Source organism: Euprymna scolopes, chromosome 12 (assembly GCF_053919585.1).
Source record: "Euprymna scolopes isolate OS-2025 chromosome 12, ASM5391958v1, whole genome shotgun sequence".
In the NCBI taxonomy this organism is placed as follows: Eukaryota; Metazoa; Mollusca; class Cephalopoda; order Sepiida; family Sepiolidae; genus Euprymna; species Euprymna scolopes.
In genome coordinates this window covers 14013381-14040063 of record NC_136493.1, presented here as the reverse complement: position 1 = coordinate 14040063, position 26683 = coordinate 14013381, and positions in this window count along the sequence as shown.

Genomic DNA, 26683 nt, shown 5'->3' with positions numbered 1-26683 from the left:
GTGTAGTATCAAGAACAAATACTAAAGTTTGCTTCTAACCAAAAGGCCAAGGATTCAATGTTTTTCATATAGGGAAACAAGTGTTCATGCCTTTTCACTATAATAACACTAATTGAACACAAAGGATCGTACTGGATCAGAACTTGAATAGACTTGGCTAGACTGATTAGAATAATATCGTTAATTACTGGGTCGAACAAATGTAATATACGAATTATCCTGTCCATTCAAGGAATGTCTTCTTAACCAAACTACGAATACATGTAGTACATGTATTCGCCATACAAGAACAACTTCTCCAGATGCCTCACATATCAATTAACAGAAAACAGTGCCATTCAACGCCATATTATCTTTCATAATAAAAAAACTAAAATCAACCGGGAAGTTGAACAGTGAGATGTCTGTTTATATTACATTTAAACTTTTGTAAGATCCAAAAGTAAAAATAAAACATTGTATGTAGAAATCCGAGGGGAAAATAAAACTATTATGCTTTCTAGGAACAGTAAAGAAATGGCTTAATAAAATCTTCTGAGTTATTGTCAAAGCATTCATTTGGATGTTGATTATAGCTTATAAATGTACGAAAAATGTGGATTATAAAAATGTTGATTGTAGCTTATAAATGTACGAAAAATGTACGATTTTTCGTACATTTATAAGCTACCATCAACATCCAAATGAATGCTTTGACGATAATTACGGTTTTCAAAAGGCAAACAATTAAAAGACACATCTGCCTTACTTAAAAATTGCTAGGTTTATTTATGGTGTTTTTTACATATAAAAAAGCCCACCCAATACTTTTGCTGATGAGGAGACTTTGTTTAAAAAACACTATATGTCAAAATTATTGTCCGTGGCTTAATGTCTATCACAATAAAAACATCGTTTCCGAAACGATCGTACAAATTATTGACTTTGTTGTTGTTCCTTCTTATGAAACAGATTTTTAATTTTTAATTCTAATTTGAATTTTAAATTATCAATCACATTACTAAATTTTAAAATAGCTCTAGGATATTTGCATACCGAGCTTATTATATATCTGAATTACAACGAGCAATGTTCTTTTCTTGTGTTTTAATTAAATTAGTAATTTCACTATCACATTAAAATACACTCTGCTCTTTATACTACTGTTCTACCCCCTATAAATATATATATATATATGTGTGTGTGTGTGTGTGTGTGTTTGTAGGTGTATTCTCTGAGTATGTTTACAGCTACATGAAAGATAATATTGGTTTTTATTGTCTGATGAGATCGATAGGATAATTTTATTGAAACAACTTGTAATGATTTAAGCAAAATCCCCGAAGTTGAAATTAATAAACACAAACACATACAGACACCCCCCACACACATATATATATATATATATATATATATATATATATATATATACCCGTTCACATACACTTTTTACGATAAAGCTAGAACCCAGAATTAGATAGAATCGAGCAATTGCATCGACAACGGACAACGCCAGACCCAAAGTGGATTTCGATGTACTGCATCCCATCAGTGACGTGCTCTGACATAGACGCGAACTCAGGTCGTCGCACGCATGAAGTGTGCAATACTGACGACCTAACCATATGGGTCACTGCACAATATATTGGCTATGCCTCGATTTTTATATTCTTATATTTTTATCCAGTTCTACATTCTACGATGTGACAAGCAACGCGTCCTATACAACTAAGATAGTTACTGCTGGTATGCAGGCAGTAGATATCACATCTACAAACATTAACTGAAATTAGCCGACTCCCCAGACATGGGTTCGCGCCTATGTCGGAGCACGTCACTGATGAGATGCAGTACATCCACTTTGGGTCTGGCGTGGTCCGTTGTCGATGCAATTGCTCGATTCTATCTAATTCTGGGTTCTAGCTTTATGGTGAAAAGCGTATGTGAACGGGTATTTATATATCTATATATAATCTCCTCTTAATGTCTAATATGTGTAGAAAAAGCGGTTCATCCTTTGTAGGGACGTGATGTCCCTCAACAAATAGGTTGTTCCGAAATCGTGTCTGGGGAGTCAGCTAATTTCAGTTAATTTTACAGAAATAAGGTCTGACGAGGCTGTTGGATCGTAAACATGGTCCAACATCCGAAACAGACGTACCCAAACAGATAGAACGGTAATAAAAAAAGTAAAAAAATAAAACACATATTTGCTCTGTAATAGTATTGAGCACTCTCTTCAGGTTTTTTCCTAATTACCAGTTTTACCATATATATATATATATATATATATATATATATATATATATATATATATATATATATATATATATATATATATATATAAGCACCTGCATGTGTAGAGATTTTGTTAGCGTGAAACAATCTGTCTGTGAATACGTCTAAACATATAATAGACATTATAATTTAATTAAAATATATAAAAGGAACAAACATACATTTATTCACAAATGTAAGAAGATATATCAATGTACGAAAAATGTGGATTATAAAAAATGTTGATTGTAGCTTATAAATGTACGAAAAATGTACGATTTTTCGTATATTTATAAGCTACCATCAACATCCAAATGAATGCTTTGACGATACTTACGGTTTTCAAAAGGCGAACAATTAAAAGACACATCTGCCTTACTTAAAAATTGCTAGGTGTATTTATGGTGTCTTTTACATATAAAAAACCCCACCCAATACTTTTGCTGATGAGGAGACTTTGTTTAAAAAACACTATATGTCAAAATTATTGTCTGTGGCTTAATGTCTATCACAATAAAAACATCGTTTCCGAAACGATCGTACAAATTATTGACTTTGTTGTTGTTCTTTCTTATGAAACAGACTTTTACTTTTTAATTCTAATTTGAATTTTAAATTATCAATCACATTACTAAATATTAAAGTAGCTCTAGTATATTTGCCTATCGAGCTTATTATATATCTGAATTACAACGAGCAATGTCCTTTTCTTGTATTTTAATTAAATTAGTAATTTTACTATCACATTAAAATACACTCTGCTCTTTAGACTACTGTTCTAACCCCCTTTAAATATATATATATATATATATATATATATATATATATGTGTATGTGTGTGTGTTTGTGGGTTTATTCTCTGAGTATGTTTACAGCTATATGAAAGATAATATTGGTTTTTATTGTCTGATGAGATCGATAGGATAATTTTATTGTTCTGCCGATTGAAACAACTTGTAATGATTTAAGCAAAATCCCCGAAGTTGAAATTAATAAACACAAACACATACAGGCACACACACACCCATCCACACACACACACACACACACACACATATATATATATATATATATATATATATATATATATATACCCGTTCACATACACTTTTTACGATAAAGCTAGAACCCAGAATTAGATAGAATCGAGCAATTGCATCGACAACGGACAACGCCAGACCCAAAGTGGGTTTCGATGTACTGCATCCCATCAGTGACGTGCTCCGACATAGACGCGAACCCAGGTCGTCGCACGCATGAAGTGTGCAATACTGACGACCTAACCATATGGGCCACTGCACAATATATTGGCTATGCCTCGATTTTTATATTCTTATATTTTTATCCAGTTCTACATTCTACTATGTGACAAGCAACGCGTCCTATACAACTAAGATATTTACTGCTGGTATGCAGGCAGTAGATATCACATCTACAAACATTAACTGAAATTAGCCGACTCCCCAGACATGGGTTCGCGCCTATGTCGGAGCACGTCACTGATGAGATGCAGTACATCCACTTTGGGTCTGGCGTGGTCCGTTGTCGATGCAATTGCTCGATTCTATCTAATTCTGGGTTCTAGCTTTATGGTGAAAAGCGTATGTGAACGGGTATTTATATATCTATATATAATCTCCTCTTAATGTCTAATATGTGTAGAAAAAGCGGTTCATCCTTCGTAGGGACGTGATGTCCCTCAACAAATAGGTTGTTCCGAAATCGTGTCTGGGGAGTCAGCTAATTTCAGTTAATTTTACAGAAATAAGGTCTGACGAGGCTGTTGGATCGTAAACATGGTCCAACATCCGAAACAGACGTACCCAAACATATAGAACGGTAATAAAAAAAATTAAAAAATAAAACACATATTTGCTCTGTAATAGTATTGAGCACTCTCTTCAGGTTTTTTCCTAATTACCAGTTTTACCAAATATATATATATATATATATATATATATATATATATAAGCACCTGCATGTGTAGAGATTTTGTTAGCGTGAAATAATCTGTCTGTGAATACGTCTAAACATATAATAGGCATTATAATTTAATTAAAATATATAAAAGGAACAAACGTAAATTTATTCACAAATGTAAGAAGACATATATAGAGAGAAAATTCGAATGTTACTTCAATGATAAAGATAACTTCGAAATATTCCGTTGTAAATGAATATAGTCAGTGGCTGTCCGCTTATGATTGTGTGTGAGCGGTTTTACCATGAATTTTCTCTTACGTGTCGGTTCAAGTAGTGATTATCTGTGTTTGTTGTTTAATCTCATAAAGGTCCTCATATAATTAGAAAATCAGTTAAAAAAACAGATGCGTGGATTTGCTTAAGCAAAACTCTTACTTAATGGCGCCATTTTTGTTGTTTTTGTTTTTGTTTTTTTTGGATTTTTACATACATTTTTACTAGCAGCAAATTAAAACCGGGCAACATTACGAAATTATATTTTAGGTTCAGCAAATCTACGGACAATTTGGAATTGCATATATTTCAATTTCCGACAACGGAAATGCTGTCCCTTACAACAAATCCAATGATCGCTGTAAACCTAATGTAATATACTGCGAGATACCATCGCCTTTTCACCAATAGGCTGAACCTTTGTGGACACAAATGAGAAAGTTCTCTTCAAAGGCAAAGAAGGGCGGACTACACCGGAAGTCATTGAGATATTCCGAGCGAATTACAATTCAAACACATCTATCTGTAGCGCACCTGCTGAGAACCTTATGACTTCTAAGAATCCTCCACTTGTGAATGTTGTTCACCAATTCTTATCCATCCTGACAGAAAATTAAACGACAATTCAATTACGTATGCTACAAGACTCTGGTTTTAAAAGAAGTCTCTAACTTAGTCCATTACTAAGTCTGTCTGTCTGACTGCCTGTCTTCATGTTTTCAAACTCTATCGTTTACAAAACTAAAAATCGAAGAGCAACACTAGAGGCCTTAAATGATTGGAATTTTTATAGGCTGTTTTGTAATGGGTCTTTAGCTGGTTAAAATTGTTTTTAATGGGTCAAAAATGGTTCAAAATTCTTTTTTTTAATCGTTATACGCTTTGTACATTCATCTTATTTTAATTTTACTCAGTTCATATGCGTGCGACGTTGGTAAAGTAATAACATCACAAGCTTTGAAGGCTAAAGTTTTGCGTTTGGTTTCGATTCTAGCTGATGGCACCCAAATATTTTTTTTTACTTTTGATATCACGACTCTATAATAATATATACGAAATCTGGACGAATTAAAATTATCAGATTTACTCTTATTTTACGATTGGGCAAGGCCGACGGATACCCACCCCCGCCGCGCTAGTCTAATATATAAAAGGTTAAATTTCTGTCTGTTTGTCTGTCTCCATATGTTCAAATTCTATCTGTTTTCGAAATTAAAAGCCGCAGAACTTCGCTAAGGGCCCAAATGATTGATTTTTATGGGCAGTTCTTTTATGTTTTTTAGTTGGATAAAATAGATATTAAGGCGTCAAAAATGAGTCAAAATTGAAAAAAATCGTCATACAATTTGTACATTCACCTTCGTTTAAATTTAATTTTGATTTTTAATCACTTAATATGCGTATCACGTTGGTACAGTGGTAACGTCATCAGCTGTGTATGTTACAAGTTTGCTTTTGGTTTTGATTCTAGAGCGGCGCTAAGGGCCTCAAATGATTGGGGTTTTATGGACCATTCTTTTATTGGTTTTTAGTCGGTTAAAATATTTTTCGACAGCTCACCGGTTTGAATGCTACAGTTTTGCTATGGGTTTCGATTTTAGCTGATGGTACCTAAATAAGTTTACTCATGGTTTTTCCAAAACAACTCATTACATTATTTTGCAAAAGTCTCTTCGTACACATATGTGCTTTTTAAACGACCTTTTACTCGTCATATCGCGTTAGTCATTAGCGAACGTTTTCTCGCCCACGACTTTACAGCTGCTGTTAAATTTTCGCTAGCCAGCTACCCTTCCGCCGCTGCTGTTATTATTTTCGTCAGCCAGCTATCCTTCGGCGTCTGCTGTTTTTATCACACGCGCTCGTACGCGTTCTGTTACATATTCTCTATATGAGTAAAATTATATTTTATACGAAAGACAACAGAATGCAAACCATATCTTGACTGGTATTGTTGAGGAAATTCTTAAACACAAGCGAACTTCTGAGACCGTTGTTAAGAATATAGAGAACGTATATGTTGTTGTTGATAGAAACACACGCATGCTCATATAAACACACACACGCATATATATTATATCTATATATAATTTTATTATATATATATATATAATTTTATTATATATATATATATATATATATATATATAATATAAAGCTGAACGTCTGTGTGTGTACGTGTGTATGTGTGTATGTATGTCTGGTCACAAAGAGGCTCCTATATGGTTGACTATTTTAAAAAAACTGATTACATATAATGATAGAAGATGTATCGAGGATCAGGAATGGTTATGTTTGATATGGCAGAACGGTGGTTCATAAAAATTGTGGGGTTTCCATATGCGCCTGGACCCAAAAGTATGGAAACAAAAAACGAAAACAAAAACCGTTTAAAAGGGGTGTTGATATAGATGTACATAATAATACTTTGATAAGTATGTTTTAACTTAAATAGGGATGGTATGATAAAATTGTGGGATCTGACCTCCATAGAATGGAAATAGGCACAAACTTTAATAAAGACTTTTCATATCTATCTGTGTAAGTATACTTTGATAATTATGTTTCAGTTTGAAGAAATATAGTATAATAAAATTATGGGTTATTCGCTCGCGCCTGACCTCCATAGAATGGAAATATGTCACAAAGTTTTTTTTTTTAATATAGATCCACATAATATTGTGATAAGTGTTTCAGTGTGAACAGGTATGATATAATAAATTATGGGGTTTATCTATTTTATTTTTACTTTCATCATATTTTGCTTTAATTTTTATACCCCCAAATTCGAGGCTATCTATTTACAACCCTTCCTTTTCATAACCTATCGTACCTTAATATATCAGAGTCCATTTTCTGTAGGCTGTTTTTGAACCCAGTCAACGACGGGTACTTTTGCTAGTATATATATAAGGCTATATGTCTATCTGTTTTTCTGTCTCCATATTTTATATAAAAGTTGCAGAGGGGCGCTCAGAGCCTTAAATTAGTTGACACGCATATGAACTGAGTAAAAATTAAAAATTAAAAATAAACTAAGATGAATGTACAAAATGTATATATTTTTTGACCAGTTAAAAAATATTTTACCGGCTAAAAACTCATAAAAACGGTCAGTAAAAATCCAATACTTTAGGGCCCTTAGGGCCGCCCTGCAGGGCAGGATGTGTGTGTTTATGTTATTGAGATCCCATACTCCACGTTGTTTAATCAATTGAATGGTAATTGATTGAAACGCAAAAGGACGTATAATTATGACGAAACATACCGACACATATTAGTGAAAGAATGTAGATTTATTTACATAAATATACATGAGAAATAATAAGGATATAGTAAGAATAAGAGTTCGTTGAGAAAAAAGTAACGTTAATTGTGATTAAAGCGGGTGGGTTAGTCAGGAGAGTTGGTTGGCATGACCAAGCCAACCAGGGGCGCGCTAATTTCAATGCCTACAAATAGAAACGTCACCAGGTTTTCGGTTATGATTAACTGATGGCAGCGGAATACTTTTTTTAACTTTTGAAACCACTACTCTATAATAATATACGTGAAATCTGGACAACTTAAAATATGATATTTAAGCTTATTTTACAACCAGACAAACAATGAGGCCCAGCTGCTAGTATTATATATACATATACTATATAATATATATAGACGTATATACATTATATATATATAATATAATTATGTATAGAAGTATATGCATTCTCATATATGTATATAATCATGAATAATTATAATAATTTGATACCTGTATTTGTATTCCATGCTTTCGCAATCATCAGTGCAGGAAATGGTAATTACTGAAGAAGCATTAACTAACATACAAATAAAGGAAAGTAACCACTTATATATGCAAAATGTGAGTATAGCAAAAAGTTGGCAGAGAACGTTCTAACGACTGGAACCTGTAAACGTTGCATATATAATTATTTGTATACCGACAGACACTAATATTTCATGCTTTTGCAATCATCAGTGTATGATTTGTATAATTACTTTTTGTTGAGAGATTTGAATCCAGCAACAAAGTCACATTTGATCCTATTTTCGAGAACTTTACGCTTTGGCCAGCATTAATTAACACAAGAATTAAGAAAAATTAAACACGTATAAATGCCACATACCGGAACATATTAAAATAGAGCGTGTTTTTACGTTCGTAAATCGAGAACCTTGCATATATATATATATATATATATATATATATATATATATATATATATATATATATATAGCTTAGTGCGTTAGAAGAAAATAGTGAGCTCAATTCTATAAGAGGAGACTTATCTGGACAATATAAAGCTCTACAAGTATCATTGGAGCTTCTAAAGAGAACAATAGAAATGGGAAATGAAGTCACAAAAACTATATATTGGTAAATATAGATTGGTTCATTTATTGAATAAGAAAATACAAACAATTAGTTGGGGGATAGAAGGGACTCTTTATGTCAAGGCATTTCGAAGCCGAATGCTTCTCATCAGAAGATTAGAGAAAATGCTAGGTACCATAGTGGGGATGCGGCGTCTAGCGTGGGATTTATTAGGAACGAAATAGATCAATTAAAATTGTGTGTGTGCGTTTGTGTTTGTGTGTGTGTGCGCGCGTTTGTGTTTGTGTGTTTGTGTGTCTGTGTGTGTTGATGGCGTGTGTGTGTGCCTGTGTATTCTCTGAATATGTTCACGACTATTCGAAATATTATATAGTGGGAAATTTAAGTTTAGAAAATAAAAATATAGTGTTCTAATAATTATTTACCACTAACATACAAGAAAATACCTATCGCACAATGCCATGCAGTTATACACTATAGCTCTATAGCATATAAGGTCATATAGAGATGATGGTTTAATGATAGTTAAATCCCAACAAACACTTAATGGGAGGCAATTAGAAAAATAATACAAGGAGATGAGGAAAGAAAGACTAAAGATTGAAATTAGTAGCGATATAAAACAGATTGATTTACTTAAAGAAATTGTTAGTCTATCCATACTGAAGAGCAGTGAAACCGCAGGGATGTCGCTGACTTTTTGATTATATGGAATCAAAGAAAGTGAGAATAAATGAGAGAAAAAATTCAGATTCCAAAGATGTCACAAAGATTTCATCTAGTATGAACAAGCGAAGGGGGGGCTTTGCCCAGTCGTAAAATACGCTTAAATATGGCATTTTAATTTGCCTGGATTTTATATAAATTTTTATAGACTCGTGATTTTTAAAAATAAAAAAAAGCATTTGGGTGCCATCAAATCGAAAACAAAACTGTAACATTCAAAGCTGGTGACGTTACCACTGTACCAACGTGACCCAAAGATAAACTAATTTTAATTAACTAAGGTGCATGTACAAAATGTATAACGATTTTTTTTTCAACTTTGACCCTTTTTGACTTCTTAAAAACGGGGACGTAAAATAGGCATAAATATGATATTTTGGTTTGTCCAGATTTCGTATATATTATTATAGCGTCGTTATTTCAAAAGTAAAATAAATAGTATTTGGGTGCTGTCAGCAAGAATTGAAACCGAAAATGTCGCATGCAACGCTGATGACATTCAAACTGTACAAACGTTACATACATTCGAACCAATTAAAAATAAACTAAGATGAAAATTAAGAACGATTTTAAAAAAATTCTAATTTTGAGACATTAAAATAATTTTTACGGGTTAAAACTCTATAAAAGAACTGCCCGTAAATAATCCAATCATTTGAGCCTCCCAGCGCCGCTCTGTGACTTTTAGTTTCGGAAGGGATAGAATTTGCAAATATGGAGACCGACGGACAGACAGACAGTCAAATAGCCGTTTATATATTAGATGATTTAAAAACGTACTATCAATAAAAAAAATAATCTTCTTTTGTTTATTAAAATTTTCTGACACGAATATTTTATTAGCAATCAAATTAATTATTCAACACTTTTTTCCTCATCAGGAAATGTAATCCTTTGTTGAGATTAAGTCTCTGTTTTGCAAAGGAAGCCGACATCAAATTAGTTTTCTCATATCAAAAGTTATTGCTTTCTTTTCAAAACAATCTGCGAGTATCAAGATTGAAACCAGGTTCATACTAGTGGAATAAACGTCTTCAACAATAAGTCTGTCAATGGCTGTCGGGCTTAAATATACTTGTTTCGTCCAAGCATGTCTTTCTATCCAAACTTTACCATTCCTCTGGGAAGTTAGTTTATTGCAAATTGACTAATAGTCCAGGCAATATAGCACATTTTAGGGCCCAACTTGGAACGAATTGCAACAGAATTTTTTTCACCACCAGGCATTCCCATGAGGTGTCTAGAACATCATACTAAAAGTCCTAAGAAATCCACGTTGAGGAAATATGTCTAATTTGCATAAATCCAAGATGGCCGCCAATTTTTGATAATTTGCCATATCTCCGCATTTAGATGTCATAATTGATTGATTTGAAGTGCTAAAATGGTGTTTTTGAACACAAGGATTTACGTGGAATAGGTTACATTTTTATTGGATAAAGAATTTATAGCCAAAAATCCAATATGCTGGAAAGAATGTCTATTTTTAGAATGTATTTGCTCAACATTTTATTTTTTTCGGTACATTTTTTAACCTAGAGCCTACTGAAATATAGGAAAACACAATTGTAGCCATAGATAAGTTTGCTATCATACTCATGAACAACAGTAAGCCTGTGTTTCAACAACAGATCATCAATATTAATTTCAAGAGTGTCAATTCCAGTTGTGCCACTTTGCGGTATCCGGCTTAAGCATCGTCGTCTACATCATCTGACAAATCTGGCACCTGTGAGTTAGAGCAACTTGTACTACGACATTCTCTACACACGGCAGTGCAATGGAGACCATATTTTTGGCATGTGCACCTCCTTGTTTTGCAGTTTATCTTGCAGCTACAATAGATGACATCAAGTATCTCCGGTGGTGCAGCGGGCTGATCTGTCTCTATAGGCATGCACCTTCTGTCCACAAGGTGCCATCCCCAATCTTGTGGCTTCATGTTGACACATGTTCCTTTCAACTCCATTACCTGGTAATAGACACGGAGGCTATGGAATCTTGCAGCTGCTGATGTTGGGGGTAGAGCTTGTGGTTCAAAGGAAGATGTGTTCTTGGAAATCTTGTCACAGAACCGTTTGTATCTTAAGCTGTCCAGTCCTCCCTCTTTGGTACCAGCGTACAGTGATACCAGAGCTTTCTCTCCTGCAGCAATTATGTCCTCCGGTGTTTGCCCTGATTTGTGGAACATCTCTGATTACTCACGAAACAGGGAATCAGTCATTACCTTCTTCACTGCCAAACCTTTTCCCAATCCAAACAGGCGACTAGTGGTATCGCAGCCAAGAATAGCATGGACAAAGAGCAGATGGTCGCAAATCTGAGGACCCAGCAACCCTTTCGACTGCTTTATGCACCACACCCTTCTCGATTTGGTGGCTTGCTTTGACTCTGATACCAGAAACAGTTCGTTTTCGGTCATATCAGCGTGATACAGCAGGAGGACCAACAAATCTGTGCCGTCACCAATGAGAACCTATCTCTTGTTCTGGCAGAGGCAAGGGCTGTTTGAACAATGAGGGCATCAGCATCATGCTTTGCGTGTTCTGTGCTGCATCCAGCCCTTTCTAGTTTGTCGCTGAGAAAATCTATGAAGCGCTGTTTGTTTGCCTTATTGTTCAGGAAGTCCTCCTTCTTGGATTGGATGATCATATCACCAGCAAAGCTTACGGTAAAACTAGAGCAGGTTCCTGTTCTTCTTTGTTGTGTGGCATCTTTAGTTGTGGGTTTATCTTTGTAGCCATCGAAAACAATGGCAGCAGCTCCATATTTCTGTGTCACATATCTGACATAAATCTGACACACACTATTATATGTGGAACCTCTTGGCCAGGGAATCCGATGGAGTAGCGCGCTGCCATCAAGGACAGTTTGCCTATGTTACGGATACCACGCGTATGAACATTTTTCAATATTTTGGGGCCATATTGGATTTTTGGCTATAAATTCTTTATCCAATAAAAATGTAACCTATTCCACGTAAATCCTTGTGTTCAAAAACACCATTTTAGCATTCAAATCACTCAATTATGACATCTAAATGCGGAGATGTGGCAAATTATCGAAAATGGCGGCCATCTTGGATTTATGCAAATTAGACATATTTCCTCAACGTGGATTTCTTAGGACTTTTAGTATGATGTTCTAGACACCTCATGGGAATGCCTGGTGGTGAAAAAAATTCTGTTGCAATTTGTTCCAAGTCGAACCTTATTTTGCCTGGACTATAAGGGCATATGCCAGAATCAAGTTGACACACTTTAGATTAAAGAATAGAGGTAGCCATAAACCTAGACGAATTATTATTTAGCATCCCATGTGGTAAGGACTTCGCACCTCCCTGAAAGAAATGCGAAAATATGCAAAAAAAAAAAAACTAGATCGTCTTTTTATCTGACCGAGATGTATGCGACTGGGGACAGTTTATAAGTTTACTTTTAGAAAGTTTCTGTATTCGGATGAAACCGGGTATACCGGCTTAGAGTGAATACTTCTTCGTTTGCTGAACGGCTTGGGCGTCCCGGCTAACCAGTCTTGATGGGACTGCGAATACATTTTCTTCTATGTCTAAGTTCGCTTTCGCTATGATAAATATTTAATTGTTATTCACACACATATACATTTCATCCTTGCGGAATCTTCAGTGTGGAGATATATTGTTAAAACAGGTCGTACGATTCGAACCCCGAAACACGATTCAGCTGTATTCAATTTCAAGCGTTCACCAGTGAGGTCAATTCTAATAGTACAAGACGACTATAGAAATGCATCCCATGATCAGAAAAACATATATAGTCAACCGTTTAAAGAATGTCCCACTAATCGTGTAGGATCCGAAATATATTTTGGGGGTTCGTATTTCTAGTGTGTTAAAAAGAATGAAAATATAACAATATGCGTATTGGCGGTGACGGTTGGTTGTTGGTTATGGATGGTTGGTTTTTATAAGAGAGTATTGGATCAACAACGATATTCTTTTCTGTTTTTCCAATATAACCATTTATCGTCACAACGTCATTTTATTCAGCCATTGTCCTTTTCAATGGATTTACCTGACTTTGATTACACCTGTGTAAACCTTTGCCGAAAATGACCTTTCAAACATTACACGTGTTACTTCTCTTGTTTTCAACAACCAATCAAGTTAGTTGCTACTTTGCAGCAGGCTCCTGAGACAGGTTCATAATTTTTATTCATACGACATGATACATTTGATAAATATTGTATTGCTTCTTGCATTTAGCCAGGGGCACGCTTTTCTAAAAACGCTTCCTCGACATGCAGGTCTATTTATTAAAAAAGATGTAAGGCTCATAATTTATTCAAATGGTCTTTTTGTTAATTAGATAACTGCTGTTGTTGTTGTTGTTGTTGTTGTTGTTTGTTTGTTTGTTTGTTTGTTTGTTTTATTTTTTCTTGAAATTTCCGCTAGGTGTACTCATTTGAGAAAATGAATTCTCAGTATAAAAGATCAGATATCTAACACATTCACTCACACCCCCGCACCCACACAACAACACATATATGTGTGTATATATATATATAAAGCTGAATATTTGTGTGTGTGTGTGTGTGTGTGTCTGGTCACGAATAGGCTCCTATATGGTTGACTATTCTAAAATAAAATGATTACATATAATGGTAGATGTATCGACACGCAGGAATGGGTATATTTGATCTGGAAGAACAGTGGTTCATAAAAATTGTGGGGTCTGCGTTCCTGCCTGGTCCACAAAGTATGGAAGTAAAAAATTTTAAAATTTAAAAAAAAACGTTTACAAGTGTTTTTATATAGATGTATATAAGAATTGTTTGATAAGTATGTTTCAACATAAATAGGGATGGTATGATAAAATTTTGGGGTCTGCGTTCGCGCATGGCCTCCATAGAATGGAACTAGGCACACACTTTAATAAAGACTTTTCATATCTATCTGCGTAAGTATACTTTGATAATTATGTTTCAGTTTGAAGAAATATGGTATAATAAAATTGTGGGGTCTGCGTTCGCGCCTGGCCTCCATAGAATGGAAATAGGCACAAAGTTTAATAAAGACTTTTCATATCTCTCTGCGTAAGTATACTTTGATAAATATGTTTCCGTTTGAATAAATATGGTATAATAAAAGTATTGGGTGTTCATTCGCACCTGGCCTCCATAGAATGGAAATATGTCACAATGTTTAACAAGGTTTTTTTAATATAGATCCACAGAATATTGCGATAAGTGTTTCAGTGTGGACAGGTATGGTATAATAAATTATGGGATTTATCTATTTCATTTTTACTTTCATCATATTTTTCTTTGGTTTTGATACCCCCAACATTCGAAGCCATCTTTTTACTACCCTTCCTTTTCATAACCTATCATACTTTCATAAATCAGAGTCCATTTTCATTAGGCTGTTTTTTAACCCAGTCAACGACGGTTACTTTTGCTAGTATATATATATATATATATATATATATATATATATATATATATATATATATATATATATAACTCAGCTTAATATGCATAAAGCTGATTTTGATCGAGAGCGAAAAGACCAGTATGATCAGGCGTTTTAATTCTCCGAGGTGATATTTTTCTATATCCTGCCCTGGAGCGAAAACTGTTAGGTAGAATAAGGAGTGGAAGTACCGCTTTGAGCTACGGAAATATTATCAACCTGGTTGGCGACTGATGAGGTCAGCGTATCGTACATGCTTTAACATGTCTTATGATGTATATATATATATATATATATATATATATATATATATATATATATATGATTACCTTTCCCGTCGATTTGGACGTATGAGCTTCCATCAATACAACTATTTTGCTCGGAAATCCACAGAAATGATTTTTTTATAGTGGTGAACGCTTTGTGTAGAACTAATCACAATTTTTGGTATTACGGCTAACCTTTGTCGGTTCAAATAACTACCACAGGACAGAGGATATACTAGACCGTAGTTTTTTTTTACATTAGATTTAACTTCTCTTAGATGCATGCCTTAACTAAGACTGGTAGTACTTGTCTCCCAGTGAATTAATGCGTTCACAGATACCAACCTAAAAATTTCTGCTGCTCGGCCTAGTACATACAACCCCTAGCCTTTCCAAATAGTCACCCACCTGGTGCTAACCCGGTTAAACATTGCTTAACTTCGCATATTTGTCGAGAACCGTGATTGCTCCGTAATGATTTGATATATATATATATATATATATATATATATATATATATAAATATATATATGTGTGTGTGTGTGTGTGAGAGAGAGAGAGAGAGAAAACCCTCTGCCAATATGTGTATATATATGTGTGTGTGTGAAAAAACATGTGTATATATGTGTATATATATATGTGTGTGTGTGTGAAAAACCCCTCTTCCAATATGTATATATATATATATATATATATATATATGTATATATATATATATATATATATATATATATATATATATATATATACATACAGGGTGTCCACAAAGTCTGACTACATTATGAAGCCAGACTTTGTGGGCATCGTGTAGATTATGTAGCCAGACTTTATGGGCACCCTGTATATATATATATATATATATATATATATATATATATATATATATATATATATATATATACTTATTACTATGATAATTTGTTTGATACCTATGGACATTAATGTCTCATCCTTTCAGGAATCTATCAATGCAGGGAGTTATGATTACAGCTGGTTGGGAGATTCGAACCTGGCCACAAAACCATCTGACTCTTATTAGCAAGGAACACGTCTGGCTACATAATCTACGCGGTGCCAACAAAGTCTGGCTACATAATGTAGTCAGACTTTGTGGACACCCTATATATATATATATATATATATATATACATATATATATGTATATGTATATATATATATATATATATATATATATATATATATATATAGTACTTCACAGACAACTGTTTCTTCATCTAAAACACATTTGTGTTGCTAGACGCAGCAGTATACTTAAGTCTAAAAGATCCGAACAGGTGTTCACATACCAATCCATCTACACTGTCGTTTCGCTATATCACAATTTTGATAATATATTAACAAACTTCCATACATATCTTTCTAACATTTGCTAAAAAAACATGGGTTGATTTACAGCCTAATTCTTACTGGGGAGAATGATAAATAACGGTTATTTTGCGTAGTAACATCATTCATTTTTAGATCGCTTAGGTTAAGGCACTTTTAAAATGTTTGTGTTTGAGTGTGCTATATTTATTACAATAAGGGTTTAGTTAGCAGGAATCAATAATCGTTCTATGTTGATGCATTAACCAAATTTTTGTTATTTTTCATCTGAATTCAATGATTTGATAATTTTCATTTTTTAATCAAATAATCCCAATTTTTTTTTTCTGGAACTCATAGTTGTGTGTATTTCTTTCACAAAATATTGTTATTAGTGTCGAATAAATCACTCCATGCCAGATTAAATATCTAGAAGAACTACTACCAAAAAAGTAAATAGAAAGTACGAAACTTTCATACCCAAAGTTGTCATTTTGTGTGAAAGATCTTGAGGAAACGCAGAGGATCAGAATAAACAGATAAAACGACGAATAAAAAAGAAACAGTTCACTGGTACACTTTCAATAGTTTTCTGATTCCGATACAATTACTGATTTCGTACTAAATTCCAGATTCAGATACAATTAACGATAGCGATTCCGATTTGTTTGAAATATAAAACATGTTAACATTTACAGGGTTAGGGGCTATGTGACATATAAAGTCGAGACATTCAAAGTGAAGGCAGCGAAAAAAGAAAACGAAGGAGAAAGAGGGGAGGCGAAAGGAAAAAAAAAAGAACAAAATCAGGTATAATCAAGATTGTTAATGTAAGGGGGGAGGAGTTGTTAGGAAATCATTAGACAGAGAGAGATGGTGAACGTAAATAAAATATCTATAGAGCGAGAGGGAGAAGAGACGTGTTAATAAGAGAGGTAGGATTTGGTGAAACAGACTTTATGAATATTAACAGCATAAGCTAATGAAGGACAGACACATACATACATACATGATGATTGCAACGTCTTATCAGACGAGTGCCACTCCCTCAGTCACTGAAAGTCCATGAGCCCGAAGATAACCTTTTGTTTTTAGTCCTACCAGCAAATTCACACGCTCAAGCATACATACCCACAAACATACACACATGCACACATCCATACATCCATACATACACAATACATACAACACATACGTACAAACATATACATACACACATGCACACACATATACATATATATGCATACACATATATACTATCATATACAAATACATACACACATATGCATATTCACATACATATACGTACACATGTATGCACATATACATACATAAGCATAAAGTTACCTACATATACCTACACATACATATATATGCTCCTATACGCATACATATATGCATATATACATATACATATACATACACACAAATATATATACGTATATACATACAAACACACATAAACATGTATACACAATAAATAAATAAATAAATAAATACAAATATATGCATATAATATTATATATTATATATAAATATAGATACATATAAATGCATATATGCATATATACAAATAGGTATACATTCACATACATACAGTTTTTTTAAACTGTACAACATACATACATACATACATACATATATATATATACATATATATATATTTATATATATGTATACTATATGTATATATATAATATAAAGCTGAGTGTGTGTGTGTGTGTGTGTGCGTGTGTGTGTGTGTGTGTGTGTGTGTGTGTGTGTGCCTGGTCACGAATAGGCTCCTATATGGTTGACTATTTTTAAAAACTGATTACATACAATGATAGAAGATGCATCGAGACACAGGAATGGGTATGTTTGATCTGGCAGAACTGAGGTTCATAAAAATTGTGGGGTCTGCGTTCCTGCCTGGTCCACAAAGTATGGAAGTAAAAAAAATTTAAAAAAAAAGAAAAAACGTTTAAAAGTGTTTTTTTATATAGATGTATATAAGAATACTTTGATAATATGTTTTAACTTAAATATGGATGGTATGATAAAATTGTGGGGTCTGCGTTCGCGCCCGGCCTCCATAGAATGCAAATAGGCACAAACTTTAATAAAGACTTTTCATATCTATCTGCGTAAGTATACTTTTATAAGTATGTTTCCGTTTGAAGAAATATGGTATAATAAAATTATGGGGTGTTCGTTCGAGCCTGACCTCCATAGAATGGAAATATGTCACAATGTTTAACAAGTTTTTTTTTAATATAGATCCACATAATATTGTGATAAGTGTTCAAGTGTGAACAGTTATGGTATAATAAATTATGGTGTTTATCTATTTTATTTTTACTTTCATCATATTTCGCTTTGATTTTGATACCCCCAAATTCAACCCAAATTTACAATACTTCCTTTTCTAACCTATCATACTTTCATAAATCAAAGTCCATTTTCTGTAGGCTGTTTTTGAACCCAGTCAACGACAGGTACTTTAGCTAGTATTATATATAAACATAGATACATATAAACATACACATAGCCATACATATATATATACATATAATACATACATATATATATATATATATATATATATATATATATATATATATATATATATAAGCGAGATAAGACACTGATAGAATTCAGATGATAATCCTGATAGATATTACCTGAAGTAACAATTTCAGGGTGATCCTAGCCAAAAAGCAAAAGCTCACAATTTAAGAATAGAGCAATATATAAGTTTGGGGTTAAATTTTAAATTCTGGAAAAACATCATATAGACACATATATTCGATTTTAGAATTTATTGTTTGACAAAAGGAATATATAGGAGGGGGTATATTGAACATCCATGGATTAAGAAAATTAACATAACCCCTTCTATATATTCCTTTTGTCAAACAATAAATTCTTAATTCGAATATATGTGTCTATATGTTTTTTTTCAGAATTTAAAATTTAACCACCAAACTTATAAACATAGATACATATAAACATACACATACCCATACATACATATATATATATATAATATATATACATATACATATTATATATTATATATAAATATAGATACATATAAACATACATATACGCATACATATATGTAATATATATATTATATATATAAACATAGATAAATATAAACATACACATACCCATACATATGTATATATATATAATATATATATATATATGTATATAATATATTATATATATATAAACATAGATATATATAAACATACATATACACATACATATATATACTACATATATATATATATATATTAATTATTATATATATAATCATAGATACATATAAACTTACACATACCCATATATATATATATATATATATATATATACACATATATATATATATATATTATTTTACAGGGCAGGAAAATTATTATGCAAAATTCGTAAGCTATTTTATTTTACTAGCAATAATAATCAATTTAATTCCAATAAAATGAAAAATATCATTAATGATAAAAAATTATAATAATGATATAATAGTAATAACAATGATTATAATAAAAATACTAAGAATAAAAGTAACATTAAGTATAAATAAAAATAAAAATGATAAGATATCTACGTAATAATAACTGTAGCTATTATAATAATGGCAGCCATTGGTAGTAAAAAAGAATAAATTAAAATAAATAGAATAGAAATAAATGTAATAAAGATGCATAAATGAAAACTAAAATAATCACGTGGTAGAGTCATAGTGAAAGGATAAAAACGTGATAAATATATGGAAAATAATAAAAAAATATTATAGAGAATGTAAACATAATTAGGATAGCAAATAAAATATAGAGGCATTAGTATGGAAGCAAAATAGTGGCGAAAAACTAAAATTCGCAACAGTTGAAGTATATGCATTCGTTGATATAGGATTTAAATAGAAATGTTGAATTATCTATCTACGAGGGGCGTGCAATAAGTAATGCCCCTGACCCCCTTCCTATAGCAGTAGAGCAACGAAACATGGCACAGTTATTAGTATTTCTCTACATAGGAACCACCAAGAGTTATACATTTCTCCAATCGTTTGATGCAGCTCTGGAGAACGTTTTTGTAAAACACCCCAGGTTGGTCTCCCAACCACGACTTCAAGGCTGCATAATCTGGGAAACGCTTTCCGTTCATAAACAACTTCATGGCTGGGAAGAGGTGAAAGTCAGAGGGTGCAAGGTCAGGAGAGTAGGGAGGATGGGGAAGATTTCATAACCACACGCTCGTGCTTCTGATCTGGCGACATGCGGGTTGTGGACCCGAGCGTTGTCCTGCAGGAGGAGGGTATCTTTGCTGATCTTGTCCCGCCTCTTGATTTTGATAGCTTCCCTTAATTTCAAAGCATAATAGGCTTCTGTAATTGTGGTACCCTTTGCGAAGAAATATGTCATCACTACACCGTCCTGGTCCCAGAAAACTGTGAGCATGACCTTCCAGCGGAGGGCTGCACTCTTGCCTTTTTTGGAGGTGGTGAGTCCAAGTGCTTCCACTGCATTGACTGGCATTTGGTTCCTGGATCATAGTGATGGACCCAGGTTTCATCATGTGTAATCAGTCTTTTGAAAAACTTTGACTCATTTTCTTGGTACATCTCATAATTTATCCTCGAGCATTCGACGCTTTCTCGCTACTAGTATGGTGTGAGCAACCTGGGAATCCATCTGGCAGACATCTTATGCATATGCAAATGGTCATGAATGATAGTTTCCACTGACCCTGTACTAATCTTGACATTTTAGGCTACTTGGCGAATAGTAATGCGCCGATCTTCCAAAATGGCAGCCTCAACTTGACGGACAGATTCTCATTAATGGCAGAAGGGAGGGACGACCAGCTCTGGGAGCTGTTTCCACAGACTTCCGGCCATGTTTGAATTCACGATGCCAGTGTTTTACAAGGTCATATGATGGGGCATTATCACCATAAGTTTCTTTCATTTCATCAAAAGTCTCCTGTGGTGTGCGTCCTTTCAAATACAAAAACCAGATCACTGCTTGACATTCAACAGACTCCATTTCACAGCTGACTCCTTTGAAACACCTGTAAAACAGAAACCACAATTAGTTCAAAGCTGTAATTTTCCACATAACCCGTAAAGATATAAATCATTGCACCTGCAAAATTTCAACTAGATCAGATAACGGGAAGTGTGCCAGGGGCATTACTTATTACACGCTCCTCGTATATATCTATAAATGTGAACGTGTCTGTGTGTACGTCTGTGTGTGCCTATGTGTGTTCATTTCCCTACGCAATGACTCTGTCAATTTTAAGTCTACATACTCTTAATTTTATATACAGGTTACTGAGATTTGTGAAAATTCATGGGATCGGTTTTCGACCAGAAATTTTTCTGTTAAGAGGTCAAAGTTCAACGATTTGGCCTTTGAGACCTCTACTAAACTCCTCCGACAATTTTGGTTCTAAACATTTTAAATTTTAGATACAGGTTCATATACAAATGGAATATCATATTACAAAATATTAAATTTTTAACATACACACATGGAATAATATATTTAACGATAAAAATTATTAAACATATGCACATAAACACATTAAATAATTAAAGATATACACATGGAATACAATATTTAAAAATATGAAATTATTAAACATATACACATGAATTAATATATTTAAAAATATTAAATTAGTAAAGATTTACAAATGAAATAATATATTTAAAAATATTAAATTATTACACATATACTTAGGAAATAATATATTTGAAAATATTAAATTATTACACATATACACATGGAATAATATATTTAAAAATATAAAATCATTAAAGATATGCACATGAAATAATATATTTAAAATATTAAATTATTACACATATACATATGAAATAATATATTTAAAAATATAAAATTATTACACATATACACAGGAAATAATATATTTGAAAATATTAAATTATTAAACATATATACGTGAAATAATATATTTAAAAATATTAAATTATTAAAACATATACATATGAAATAATAAATTATAAAATATTAAATTATTAAAAGATATACACATTGAATAATATATTTGAAATTATGAAATTATTAAACATATACACATGAAATAATATATTTAAACATATAAAATTATTAAACATATACACATGAAATAATATATAAAGAAATATTAAATTATTAAATATTTACACATGAAATAATATATTTAAACATATAACATTATTAAACATATACACATGAAATAATATATTTAAAAACATAAAATTATTAAAGATATACACATGGAACAATATATTAAAAATATTAAATTATTAAACATACACACATGGAATAATATATTTAAAATATTAAATTATTAAACATATACACTTTAAATAATATATTTAAAAATATTAAATTATTAAACATATACTCATGAAATAATATATTTAAAAATATTAAATTATTAAATATATACACATGGAACACTATATTTAAAAATATTAAATTATTAAACATAGACATGGAATAATATATTTGCAAATATAAAATTATTAAACATAAATACATAAAATAATATATTTAAAAATATTAAATTATTAAACATAGACATTGAATAATATATTTAAAAATATTAAATTATTAAAGATATAACATGAAATAATATATTTTAAAATATTAAATTATTTAATATATACACATGGTATAATATATTTAAAAATATTAAATTATTAAAGATATACATATGAAAACATATACTTAAAAATAATAAATTATTAAAGATATAACATGAAATAATATATTTAAAATATTAAATTATTACACATACACACATGGAATTATATATTTAAAAACATTACATTATTCAACATATACACCTGACATAATATATTTAAACATATTAAATTATTAATCATATACACATGAAATAATTTATTTAAAAATATTAAAATATAAAAAAATATACACATGAAATAATATATTTTAAAATAATGAATTATTAAACAGATACACATAGAATAATATATTTAAAAATATGAAATTATCAAAATTATACACATTGAATAATATATTTAAAAATATTAAATTATTAAATATAGACACATGCAATAATATATTTAAAAATATTAAATTATTAAACATATACACATGGAATAATATATTAAAAATATTAAATTATTAAACATACTCACATCAAATAATATATCTAAAAATATAAAATTATTAAACATATACACATGGAATAATATATTTAAAAATATTAAATTATTCAAAATATACACATTGAATAATATATTTAAAAATATTAAATTATTATACATATACTCATGAAATAATATATTTAAAAATGTTAAATTATTAAAAGATATACACATTGAATAATATATTTAAAATATTAAATTAATTTACATATACACATGAAATAATATATTTAAAAATATTAAATTATCAAAGATATACACATTGAATAATATATTTAAAAATATTAGATGATTAAAAATATACTCATGAAATAGTATATTTAAAAATATTAAATTATTAAACATATACACATGAAATAATATATTTAAAAATATTAAATTATTAAAGATATAACATGAAATAATTTATTTAAAAATATTAAATTATTAAACATATACACATGAAATAATATATTTAAAAATATTAAATTATTAAAGATATACACATTGAATAATATATTTAAATATATTAAATTATTAAACATATACGCATGCAATAATATATTAAAAAATATTAAATTATTAAACATATTCGCATGAAATAATATATTTGAAAATATTAAATTATAAAACATATACTCATGAAATAATATATTTAAAAATATTAAATTATTAAACATATACACATGAAATAATATATTTAAAAATATTAAATTATTAAACATATGCACATGAAATAAATATTTAAAAATATTAAATTATTAAAGATATACACTTGGAGTAATATTTTTAAAAATATGAAATCATTAAAGATATACACGGGAAATAATATAGTTACAAATATTAAATTATTAAAGATTTACACATGTAATAATATATTTAAAAATATTAACTTATTAAATATATACACATGAAATAATATATTTAAAAATATTAAATTATTAAAGATATACACATAGAATAATATATTTAAAAATATTAAATTATTAAACATATACACATGAAATAATGTATTTAAAAAATATTTAAAAGTTATAAAAATTATGCAATTTCAGTAGTTTGATACTGAGGTGTCAGTTTATACGACATGGATTCTTTGGACTTAAATAATTCGCATTTTTTGTCGTAACTTTTTTTTACCAGGTTATCACCACTTATTAAGGCCCGGAAGCCACTCAGGGATAAGGGTTATTGCATGTACAGTACGTTAGTGTGTGGAGTTAATAAAAATGTCTACTTAAGGGGCGGTTCATCAGGAATTTGTTTATGTTGGACTTGAAGACATCCAGGTTGTAGTCAGGTGGGAAGCAGGCAGACGGAACAGAGTTCCACATGCGTGCAGTTCTAAAAAGAAGCTTTGTTCATGGAATATACGTTTTGAGTAAGGCACAGATAAAGAGCGGGGAAAACTTTTGACAGTGGTTTCATCTACACGTGTGTTTTTCGTGAAAGATTGGCGAGGGGCACCTGAGATTGGAGCTCAGACGAGCACCTTCCATGGAAATAACGATAAAACAAGGATAGGCTCGCAACGTCTCTTCTGTGGGAGAGAGAGGTGTAGGGAAGACAAAAGGGCACCCCCACTAAGCCACGAAGTCTATTTTGTACTCTGTCAAGGCAGGATAGGCTTTTTTTAGCAGCTCCTGCCCAGATATGGCAGCAGTGTTCCATCCTTGGCGTACTATGCTTTTATATAGATAGAGAGTTGCATCAGTAGTGAGATATCTTCTGTAGCGGTTGGAGGATCCCACCATCTTTCCAACGACCTTGGCAACAGACTTGATGTACGTGTTCCATTTCAGACCAGGAGTAAGAGTCAAGCCCAGAAGCTTGTCAAAACATGGGGCTTCTGCTAGACGAGAGCCATCCATTTCAATTGATGCCAGATGGGGATCAGAGCGTTGACGATGTAAAGATAGGAACTTAGTTTTAGATGCATTAAAGGTAACCAGCCACCTCTTCCCCCACTGAACCACATGCTCGGGATCAGAGGAGAGAGAATCAGAGAGAGCTTTGTCATTTACAGTTGTTGATGTGTTGCCGTAGATGGTCGTGTCGTCAGCATAGATGTCAACGGATAAAATTGCTTTTTATAATCACGTCTTAATGATCTTTATATCTGCAATAACAATCAAGATAGAACGAGATTCCAACTAACACAAACTTTAAATAATTTATCAAGCGAATATTTTAAAGGCGAATATGTAAACATATTTTTGAAGAACCAATACTCCGAGCCAGTCTGCTACTGCCTTGTTTGTACTGTGACGACTGGTCAACAAGTAAGTTCACGTAGTACATTTTGTTTGGAACATCTCATCTGCCAAGAAATAACAAAAATCAATTTTAATATATATTTTTGTATTAATGTTTATCTATTTTTGGGCGGTTGAAATATAAAAAGTAAACTTTATATATATTTTGTGTTAAAGAAAATATTTCATTTCATTTTTTTCATGCTACAAGAAAAACGAAACGTGTTCTAACTAAACAATTTATTATATTTTGGATATTTTTAGATTAGGATTGGTGGTTTTTAGTTATGCTGATCATCCGAACTGTTATCCTCATCGTGAATGTTTATCTTACAACGTCTCGGCCGATATAACCTCTGATGTTATTAAAATGTATATGATGTAGGGGGGTAGCGACATGAATAAATAAGTTAAGGCAATTATGAGTGAAGGTTCCTGATGGGGGGGGTCTAATATTAACTATAAGCGATGTTACAAAGAAACAAAGATATGGGGTACATATACAGGGTGGAACATTAAAATTGCCGTCCTGTAGCAGACACAGATAGATCCCTTTTCTTCTCGCGCATTCGCTTCCTCTGAGTGAGTGATGCGGCCTTAAACTGTCCAATCTGAGGACTTGCACATGAATACGAATAAACCCCTAGGGACCAGACAGCTTCCGGTCTCAGAAGAAAACCCTCGCTCTTACGCTACCAGCCTTCGA